Raw genomic sequence first — 12,389 nt, 5'->3', positions numbered from 1 at the left:
CGCCAGAAACCTATGATTGTGGGTTCGAATTCCGGTTCACCCCGATTATGTTTCTAGGTTTGTCAGCACCATACCCGTGCTCGTGGGTTTCACCGAAGTGGTAAACGTCTGAGACCTGCATCACTTCGGGCTTTCCTCCCACATTAAGCTGACACGCCGCGATATAACTGGAATAATGTTAAAAGCGGCGTTAAACCCAACTCACTCACTCACTCTTAAATAATTATTAGGCCAGATAAACCAGTTATATTATTAGCAACGTCACACGCCGTCGAACACAATGACACACAACCAGTGTTGGTTGTACTTCGGACCGACTCTAACACGGATATCCTCGCCGAGTTGCCAACTATTCACCGAACAATGGGTACTGTCAACGTCCGGTCCCCTGCAGATGGCAGCTGTTGAAATGACTCACTTTCGCAAATATCTGTTGTGTAATAATCCGGTCACATTACAATGCGGGAGTGGATACAATTACGTTTTCTGCAGATAGGACTACAGTAAACTGCGTTTATAACGAACACGCTTATAACGAACTGACCGATATGACGAACTCATTGTTTAGTCCCGACCATTTGTTGTATAAATGCTGTATATATGGTTATAACGAACTACGGTTATTACGAACTAAAATGTGTGTTCCCTTCGAGTTCGTTATAACCGTAGTTTACTGTACTTCGAAATAAAGATGATGTTAAAGCGTTTGTTCAGATACATGGTTTAATGGAGCCTCCGACCCAGTAGTTGACAACTGAAATACAATTTTAAAGTTGTTTTTCTCCAGCATATCTGTTGAGTATTTTATGGGGAATAAAACGTCAATGCCAGATTATTTTCAGTCTTGAGTATCTACCAGATTCCATGAAGCGTAAAAGGGAAAATAGTGGTGAAAATTAAATGATTGGAACAGTGGAAATCAGTGATGACACTAGGTGTTCGCGATCTGTTTAGGAGGAACGTATTCTATTGACGTTACCTATATACATACTTTTTGTTTCAGCTCACCCGGCCGTTTACTATTTGTTTAGATTACTTACAACAACATGTATAATAACAACCATTTATATTCCCCTTTTATCCGGGGGCACGGGTGGCCCAATCGTCTAAGGGACGCTGTGCATAGTTGCGTCCCTTGGGCACGCCAGAAACCTATGATTGTGGCTTCGAATCACGGTTCGCCCCGATTAGGTTACTAGGTGTGTCAGCACCATACCCGTGCTCGTGGGTTTCACCGAAGTGGTAAACGTCCGAGACCTGCATCACTTCGGGCTTTCCTCCCACATTACGCTGACACGCCGTGATATAGCTGGAATACTGTTAAAAGCGGCGTTTAACCCAACTCACTCACTTACCCATTTTATCCACTATTTTGCGCAACAAATTTGGCCTACAAATTTGTCATTATGAAAGGACGTCCGTTGATTGTTTCGAGATTTGAAGCCCTCATCCGGGGGATAACATCGGGATGCGTCAGCCCCGAGGTATGATTCCAACGAGAGGGTTTTAAATCTTATAAAAGCCCAAGGGGGAGTGCTTTATCTTACTTTTATACCGACTATATCTCCTGCAGGCGTACAAGTACCCGAAAAAGAGGATTCTTCAAAGCATTGTGGTTTATCAGCGCCTTTTGACTACAGATACGAGGGTTGCAATTACAGCAAAGTAAAATAATTGTTACAAGATATTTAACTTGTTTAAATGATAAAAAGTTTAACAAGAGCTTATTGTAAACTTAGAATTTCATTTCATAATTTTAATGTAAATGTATGTCGCAGATCCAAAGACGGTGATATTGCGAGCTCTATTTGTACGATCTGTTCATCCGAGAAGTAGAAGATCTAGATCAATACCATGTCTTTATTATATGTGAAACGTATTCCCTTTTCAGGTATAAATTTCTCCCCATGTTGCAAGGTATTTTAAAGACCGTCAGTTAATGATAAATCTGCTAAACTCTGAAAATCCTGATATGATCCATGCTGTTGTATTATAAAAACATGTCTTTAAAATGAGGAATGTGTAATTAGTTTTAAAATCTAATCATGTACATCACGTGACAAATGTTAATATCCAATCTGCATTGTACTATGGGCCTAGATGCCTAAATTATTGAATAAACTGTCTGTGTGTCTGTCTGTCTGTGTGTCTGTTGCAAGCTGAAACCACTGATATATTAAGATAACATTTGTTGTTGATGTTGACATCATTCCGCACATGTCTTTATGTAAATTGTGTTTCACCCTTGGTGAGGGTCTACAAAAAGACACTTGGACAGAGGTACATTTTATAGAATATCCCTGAGTCTAAAGGGACTATCTATGGAATACTAGTATCCATGGGCCAGAGTTTCGGTTTCATGTTGTTTAACGCCGCACTCAGCAAAATTCCAGCTATATAACGGCGGTCTGTAAATAATCGAGTCTGGACCAGACAATCCAGTGATTGACATCATGAGCATCGATCCACGCATTTGGGATACGATGACGTGCATCAACCAAGTCAGTGAGCCTGACCACCCGATCCCATTAGTCGCCTCTTACGACAAGCGTAGTCGCCTCTCACGGCAAGCATGGGTTGCTGAAGACCTACTCTGTCCCGGATCTTCACGGGTCTGTTTATAAGTATATGTAGTGTGGGATGTATGTATAAAGTTTGTGTACTTGAAACTAGAGTAGTGAAGGGAAGGGACAGTAAGGACTAGAATTCATGTCATAATTTAAGCGGATCGGTTCAGGAGTTGAATTCACGACGAGAGCCAATCATACAGTGAAGATACCGGCAATAAACAAGAAACAAACGTCACCAGTCCCCGTCGATGTCACCAGTTCGAGCGTTGACTGTCTCAGTTTGCTTTGTTTGCAAGAGCAGCTACCTGTGACCCGGATATATGACCCAGCTGTAACGAGCAGGTTTCAGACAGAAGCTATGAATCACGACAATCAACCTTCCTCATTGAACAGCGCACGCACTCAACACGAAGCAGTCACGTGGATAAATTATTGTCGGGTGTCTGGAGCAAATTTCTGTTTTGCTTGTTTAATAAACAAAACACTGGCTCTCTTGCGCTAACCGAGAGATTAAAATCTGAGTGAAAGGAAAGATTCAGAGATCCCCAGACAGTCCATTCTCTGATAGTCAGTGTGTGTGTTGTTGTTGGGTAAAAGGGACTTTGTTCAATAAAATCAGTTGAATAACAAGAGAAGTTTATTGACATCTGAGCTGACGTGCGTTTAGAGGTGACATTGAGTGGCCTGCACTGTACAGCGCTTGCTCACGTGAACACAACATGCATGAACATGGGGCTTCAAAGGGGAACGAGCGATTCAGAGAGAGTCATAAAAATCTTGCTCAGAAGATTTGTTATCAAGGTTACAACATTCAAGGCCCCAGTAAAGCTTTCAAAATAATTTATGGAAGACATTTGAAGGACATTTCCAAATTTGACGAATCAGTGAAAAAATGATATCCGATGCAATTCCCAGTTTGAACTTATAGCATAGCTCCTATACAGTGCACTGTCATGACCGAATTCCATTCTCTGACATGGCTCCTATACAGTGTACTGACATACCCTAATTCCATTCTCTGACATGGCTCCTACACAGTGCACTGTCATACCCTAATTCCATTCCCTGACATAGCTCCTATAGAGTGCACTGTCATACCCTAATTCCATTCCCTGACATAGCTCCTATACAGTGCACTGACATAACACCTATTCCATTAACTAACAAAGCTCCAAAACAATGCACTGACATACCCTAATTCCATTCTCTGACATGGCTCCTACACAGTGCACTGTCATACCCTAATTCCATTCCCTGACATAGCTCCTATAGAGTGCACTGACATACCCTAATTCCATTCCCTGACATGGCTCCTATACAGTGCACTGTCATACCCTAATTCCATTCCCTGACATAGCTCCTATAGAGTGCACTGACATACCCTAATTCCATTCCCGGACATAGCTCCTATACAGTGCACTGTCATACCCTAATTCCATTCCCTGACATAGCTCCTATACAGTGCACTGACATAACACCTATTCCATTAACTAACAAAGCTCCAAAACAATGCACTGACATACCCCCAAACCCATTACTAACATAGCTCCGACACCATGTACTGCCATACCCTCTATTCTATATCCTCTGACATATTCCTTACTTTACGCTGTAATAACCTCTACTGGCATGCCGAATGACATATCCCTCTAGTTTATACTACCATAACCTCTACTTGGCTTGTATACAGACACATCCCTTTACTTTACACGATCATAACCTCGACTGGCTTGAGAACAGACACATCCCTCTACTTCACACTGTCATAACCTCTACTTGCGTGTATGCAGACACCCCCTCTACTTTACACTATCATAACCTCTACTGGGGTGTATACAGACACCCCCCTCTTTATTACACTATCATAACCTCTACTTGCGTGTATGCAGACACCCCCTCTACTTTACACTATCATAACCTCTACTGGGGTGTATACAGACACCCCCCCTCTACATTACACTATCATTACCTCTACTTGCGTGTATGCAGACACCCCCTCTACTTTACACGATCATAACCTCTACTCGGGTGTATACAGGCATATCCCTCTACTTTACACGATCATAACCTCTACTGGCGTGTATACAGACACCCCCCTCTACATTACACTATAATAACCTCTACTCGGGTGTATACAGACATATCCCTCTACTTTACACTATCATAACCTCTACTCGGGTGTATACAGACATATCCCTCTACTTTACACTATCATAACCTCTACTAGGGTGTATACAGACACCCCCTCTACTTTACATGATCATAACCTCTACTAGGGTGTATACAGACACCCCCTCTACTTTACACTGTCATAACCTCTACTTGGGTGTATACAGACACCCCCTCTACTTCACACTATCATAACCTCTATTTGCGTGTATACAGACATATCCCTCTACTTTACACGATCATAACCTCTACTGGGGTGTATACAGACACCCCCCTCTTTATAACACTATCATAACCTCTACTTGCGTGTATGCAGACACCCCCTCTACTTTACACTATCATAACCTCTACTGGGGTGTATACAGACACCCCCCTCTACATTACACTATCATTACCTCTACTTGCGTGTATGCAGACACCCCCTCTACTTTACACGATCATAACCTCTACTCGGGTGTATACAGGCATATCCCTCTACTTTACACTATCATAACCTCTCCTGGCGTGTATACAGACACCCCCCTCTACATTACACTATCATAACCTCTACTTGCGTGTATACAGACACCCCCTCTACTTTACACTATCATAACCTCTACTTGCGTGTATACAGGCATATCCCTCTACTTTACACGATCATAACCTCTACTGGCGTGTATACAGACACCCCCTCTACTTTACACTATCATAACCTCTACTTGCGTGTATACAGGCATATCCCTCTACATCACACTATCATAACCTCTACTCGGGTGTATGCAGACACCCCCCTCTACTTTACACTATCATTACCTCTACTTGGGTGTATACAGACACCCCCTCTACTTTACACTGTCATAACCTCTACTTGGGTGTATACAGACACCCCCTCTACTTCACGCTATCATAACCTCTATTTACGTGTATACAGACATATCCCTCTACTTTACACTATCATAACCTCTACTGGGGTGTATACAGACATATCCCTCTACTTTACACTGTCATAACCTCTACTTGGGTGTATACAGACACCCCCTCTACTTCACACTATCATAACCTCTACTTGGGTGTATACAGACACCCCCTCTACTTCACACTATCATACCCTCTATTTGCGTGTATACAGACATATCCCTCTACTTTACAAGATCATAACCTCTACTGGCGTGTATACAGACACCCCCCTCTACATTACACTATCATAACCTCTACTCGGGTGTATGCAGACACCCCCTCTACTTTACACTGTCATAACCTCTACTTGGGTGTATACAGACACCCCCTCTACTTCACACTATCATAACCTCTATTTGCGTGTATACAGACATATCCCTCTACTTTACACGATCATAACCTCTACTTGCGTGTATACAGACATATCCCTCTACTTTACACTGTCATAACCTCTACTTGGGTGTATACAGACACCCCCTCTACTTTACACGATCATAACCTCTACTTGCGTGTATACAGACATATCCCTCCACTTTACACTGTCATAACCCCTTCTGTCGTGTATACAGACATCTCCCTTTACTTTACACTATCATAACCTCTACTTGCGTGTATGCAGGCATATCCCTCTACTTTACACTGTCATGACCTCTACTGGCGTGTATAAAGACATATCCCTTTACTTTACACTATCATAACCTCTACTTGCGTGTATACAGACATATCCCTTTACTTTACACTGTCATAACCTCTACTGGCGTGTATACAGACACCCCTCTCTACATTACACTGTCATAACCTCTACTGGGGTGTATACAGGCATATCCCTCTACTTTACACTATCATAACCTCTTCTGGCGTGTATACAGACACCCCCTTTACTTTACACTGTCATAACCTCTACTGGGGTGCATAGAGACAACCCCCCTCTACTTCACACTGTCATAGTAAGTAATAATTAATGTAAGCCGCTTTATAAGGAAATGGCGATACCTGCTAAAAAAAACTTGTATGTTTATGCACATGTGTAAATATACCCCCAATTCATATTTAACATGTAACATAATTATATCTGCATATTGTAATCTCAATTCAATTGGAGGAAATAAAGAATATCTATCTATCTATCTATCTATCTATCTATCTATCTATCTATCTATTTATCTATCTATCTATCTATCTACTTAGCGTGTATACAGACATATCCCTCTACTCAAACCTGCCATAGCCTCTACACGGCGTGTATACAGGCATAGCCCTCTAATTCACACTGTCATAACTTACACTAGCATGTACACAGACACCCCCTCTACTTTAGACTGTCATAACTTCCACTAGCATGTACACAGACACCCCCTCTACTTTAGACTGTCATAACTTCTACTTGGCGTGTATACAGACATAACCCTCTATTTTACACTATCGTAACCTCTACGGGCGTGTTTACAGACATATCCCTCTTGTTCATACTGCCGTAGCATCTACTTGGCGTGTATACAGATATATCCCTTTACTTTACACTGTCATAACCTCGACTTGGCTTGTATACAGACATATCCCTCTACTTTACACTGACCTAACCTCTACTTGGGATGTATGCAGACACATCCCTTTAGTTGACACTGCCATACTATGGGAACTTGTTGAGGAAGCCTATATCAAATGAACATCCAGGGACATTTCAAAGGGCAATGACCTAGCAGGTCCCTACGTGCCGATCATGAAAAGACGAGTTGGAACATAATGGCGGCAACAGTTGCACTGAACTGTTGCAGCATCATATGCTCGCGACAAAGCATACAAAGAAATGTTTCACGCTAACAGTTTCAAGAAATGTCCCTCAATACTACTGGCGTAACCGTCTATACAATGTACATTACCAATAACAAACACGCTTTGAGAATTATCAATAGCCCAACGCCTATAGATTCTTGAGAACATGTGCCCAATGAGAGCTCCACGGACACGCTTTAATGCGGTTCAGAAGTATATGCGGCAATCAGACATTGCGCCATGTTAGACTTCAATTTACTTGTAGTTTCAGCAGGATTGTAAGGTGGCTGATTTCAGGATATCTTGACGTATGTTGTGTCCGGTCTGTGGTTCTCAAGCGCTCTGTGCGGTGTTCTGGATCTGTGAATTTTGCATCCAGTGTTGGTGACAGGCGCACCTGCTACAGTTATCCTGGTGAGTTCCGCAACGGCATTATAACATCACAGGGATTACAAAAGCAGACAGCCAAACAGCTGGAATATTGCTGAGTGCGCAGTTAAACAAACAGAACAGGGTTAACGAGTCGTTCTCGAAGATCACACTCACAATTCATTCAAATAGATCTCTGTATTCAACGTATGTCTTCACAGCATACGTCTGATGTGAGAGGGGGCGGTCGGGTAGCCTAGTGGTTAAAGCGTTCGCTCGTCACGCCGAAGACCCGGGTTCGATTCCCGACATAGGTACAATGTGTGAAGCCCATTTCTGGAGTCCCCCGCCGTGATATTGCTGGAATATTGCTAAAAGCGGCGTAAAACCATACTCACTCACTCACTGATGTGAGAGACATTCAAACGTGGCCCTGAAAATGGATCACATTTAAAATTTGCGCTGTGGCCATCAAATGACACATAATGGCTATAGTGGTTGATATCAAACTTTGTATGTGTAATATCTAGTATTGACATGTGTGTGTGTAAGTGTGTAATGCATGCTCAATAGTGGTAGAAATATCACTCCAGTGTTGTCTGATATTAAATCTGGTCCTGTGTGAACCAGGGTTTGCACGTATCACTAACATCCCACCCGCTACATCCCAACACCCCTATTCATCACAACTCAACACTTTACCTCATCCCACCAACTGAACCTCAGTGTAGATCTCCACTGTAACCCTGCACCTCACCACAACTTAACGCTTCATCTCATCCTACCCACAATACCCGCAACCCTCTACTCCATCACATCTCAACACTTTACGGACGGTCGGGTAGCCTAGTGGTTAAAGCGTTCGCTCGTCACGCTGAACACCCGGGTACAATGAGTACAATGTGTGAAGCCCATTTGTGGTGTCCTCCGTCGTGATATTGCTGGAATGTTGCTAAAAGCGGCGAAAAACCACACTCACTCATTTTTATATCATCACATCCACACCGCAACATACCTCTTCATCACAACTCAGCACTTCATCACAACACAACACATCATCACAACACACCACAACACATCATCACAACACAACACATCATCACAACTCAACACTTCATCACAACTCAACACTTCATCACAACTCAACACTTCATCACAACACAACACTTCATGACAACACAACACTTCATCACAACTCAACACTTCATCATAACTCAACACTTCATCACAACTCAACACTTCATCAAAACTCAACACTTCATGACAACACAACACTTCATCACAACCCAACACTTCATCATAACTCAACACTTCATCACAACTCAACACTTCATCACAACACAACACTTCATCACAACTCAACAGATCATCACAACTCAACACTTCAACACATAAAATTCACTATACCTCAAAAACCTCTTCATCGTAACTCCCCACACCTTCTTCACAACTCAACACATCATCACATTATACCTCTCAAACGTCAAAACCCACCCACTCCATTAAAGATTTCTCACACGATCAGTTTTAAGTCAGAGCTTCTTTTTAACCTCTGCCCCCGATTCAGAAGTCAGGACATGTGCCTTTGTGCCGTTGATAGTATACCAGTTTAATTGTTGATATCATGGCGCTCAGAAACGAAAATGTCCACAACGTAGTGCGTTCATTAATTTTATCCATTCGGAACTGCTCGTCTAAGTTCATTTCCGAGGTATATGCTGCCCCTACTAAGGTTTCGTTCGCAATTGCTGAAGACATGTAAGCCTCCACACTGATTGGGTGATTAGACAATTCACCTCAGCCTTGAAATTGAATAGAGGTTCTGGTTTTGATGATTTTTTTATCATATTTATTACAGTAGTAGCAATATATCTGCCACTGTATGTCTCATTCAACATTTGATATGTTTTTTTCGAATCATTTCATTTGTTCACCGTTCTGAAGCGTCCACTCTTCGTTTATGATGCATTACACATCAAGGGAGGGAACTCCTCTCACACTCAGTTGAGTGGAATCACGCATAGATGCCAAAACGATATATAAGTTGCACACAAAAATATTCAGATGCTTAAACGCTGTATGTAAATACGCTGGAGATGTTTCTAGTTGATAGAGATATTAAGACCAGGCTTTTTGTATATCATGGTTTACGAATACACTGACTATAAAAAAATAACATATGAATAAGAAATATAAAAGGAAATACAGGGACTTTGTTCCGCCGACATGATATAAATATACTTTCTTTTTCTTTTTTAAACCAACTCTTATACAGCCGTTATCGATATTTATGAACTATTTAACAGATTTTAAATAAAACTTTAAATGAAATTGTATCTTCAAAACCGTATCGCAAATCGCAAAAGGAAATAATAAACATATTTAAAAAACAAAAGTGGCCTATACATTTCCAGTGCAAAAAGGCCTCTGTGTAGTTGCAGGTTAGCTGACCATGAGACCAGTACACTCCATCACTGTATAACTCCTGATTGCTTTAATGGCAGCTTTTGAACCTACTGAATCAGGTAGAGGTGGATGACGGGAAGATGGTGTTTTGTGGTATTATACACACGCACGCAATGAAAAGTTTGTTTGTTTGTTATTTAACGTCGCACTCAGCAATAGTCCAGCTATATGACGTCGTTCTGTAAATAATCAACTCTGGACCAGACAATCCTGTGATTAATATCGTGAGCAACGACACGCCATCATGCAAGTCACCGAGTCTGACCACCCGAATTTGGTTGTCGCAAAATTACGACAAGCATACATTGTAGCTACGTAAATCAGAAGAGGGACGACCATTATATATTCTTTGGTTGGACTGGGATTGTTTTAGAGAGAATTGTTTGTTCACTGAAACAAGACACACGTGCTTTTCTCTGTTTTCCGAAGCACATTATTTTGGACGTGGATAAAGGGCCAAAAATGAACGAAGTTCCGTAAAATAGTTTTTCTTTCCAGATTTGGTGTAACAAATAAGTTACAAGGTTAGGAAAACTACACGCAAAAGTTACAAACTGATTGCAGGTGGTCGTTTCTCAGTCTGTTTATGACATGAATTAAAATAAGGACCTATAATCTGAAATCGTTTGTAGATTTCTATATGCTGCTTATATAATAATTTGTTAAAGGGTATGTGATAATTTATCAAATACAACCTTTCGGTACCACAGATTGACAGTGGAAATGAGTTTGCCATCAATTAATCTTTCTCTTGTGAAATTGATCTGTTTTATTCCCATCTTATACGCTTAACAAGCTTGCTTAACGTTACCGAACTGCGTCAAGTTAGACTTCTCCGTCTCGTCGTGATGCCATAGAACACCTGTACACAAATCCTGAAACGTTGCTATTGATAAAAAGAAAAAAAACATCGACTAGGACTGATTATAATAATTTATTACAAAACGAGAAAATGTATACGTTTCATTTGGAAGGTAATTTAAGTTGATCATTTATGGTAAAAGCCAACAGTTAATTTCGTGGTACTTGAGATGAATCAACAAAAAGCAATCAAACACATCTGGGGTCTTGATCGTCACTTGATCGTACAGATGATGAAAGTTTGATAACAAAGTTTCTAACTGCTTCCAGGGCACCTAGGAAATGTCATTAATACCTCGTATGACGTACTCGGGCGTCCAGACATGCCTGGACACGACGTCACACCGAGGACGTCAGGGTCTGGATGACGTTAGGTGTGTGGTCCCATTCCACCCATGACGCACGTTCCAGCAACTGTACGCTGTTCTGCGGGGTTAAACATTGTTTTATCTGCCGCCCAAGGTGATCCCTGAGAGACTCTATCTGTAAGAGGTCGGGTGAGTTTGACGGCCAGGGCAACACCGGTACTTTATTAATGTTGAGAGAGGCCTGGATTATTCGAGCTTGGCATCGTGTTGTTGGAAGTGGATGCAGAATGACATTATTGTAACGTTCAGCGATCAAATATCCAGGCGTGTCGTACTTTCATAACAAATCCTACTTCACGTCATGACGCCATCGCCTCCAAAAGGGTTCACCCCTAATAGGTTCATCCTCAAGCAAATCGTTCACCTCTCCGTCGATACACCCGCATACGACCATCAGGATTGAACCATTGGAAACTGTTCTCGTCGCTGAACAGTACTCATGACCAATAACGTCAGTGCCAACTCCCACGTCTATTGCGCCGATGATGACGGGTCAAGGCCATTCCGCGGTGGGGTATGTGGCCTGTGTAAATGATCATTCGGTTGCACCTGAGCGTTCTTGAAATATGGACCTGCGTAGACAAACGGCTTCTCTATCGGTTCTACTGTTAACCTTGGCATTTTTGTCACGTACTCTTATGACCTGTATTGTTTTAGGATCCAACCGATACCTTTGTATACCCTCTTTTGCATTTTCATGTCGCGCTATCATAAAAAAAACTATTCCGTACAAAGTTTAAGAAAAGGAATGTTTCTCAAAATGCACGGACTGTTAACAGTTAGATGGTATTTGGCGTTTTGGGGCAATCGTTTTCAAACTGACGTTTCCTTTAGCCAAAGTATTTTCCAATCCAATAATGTGTACTTTCTTTTGATC

This window comes from Haliotis rufescens, unplaced genomic scaffold, assembly GCF_023055435.1.
Source record: "Haliotis rufescens isolate VD_foot unplaced genomic scaffold, xgHalRufe1.0.p SCAF_10, whole genome shotgun sequence".
NCBI classification, from domain to species: domain Eukaryota; kingdom Metazoa; phylum Mollusca; class Gastropoda; order Lepetellida; family Haliotidae; genus Haliotis; species Haliotis rufescens.
Note: the sequence above shows the minus strand (reverse complement) of the source record.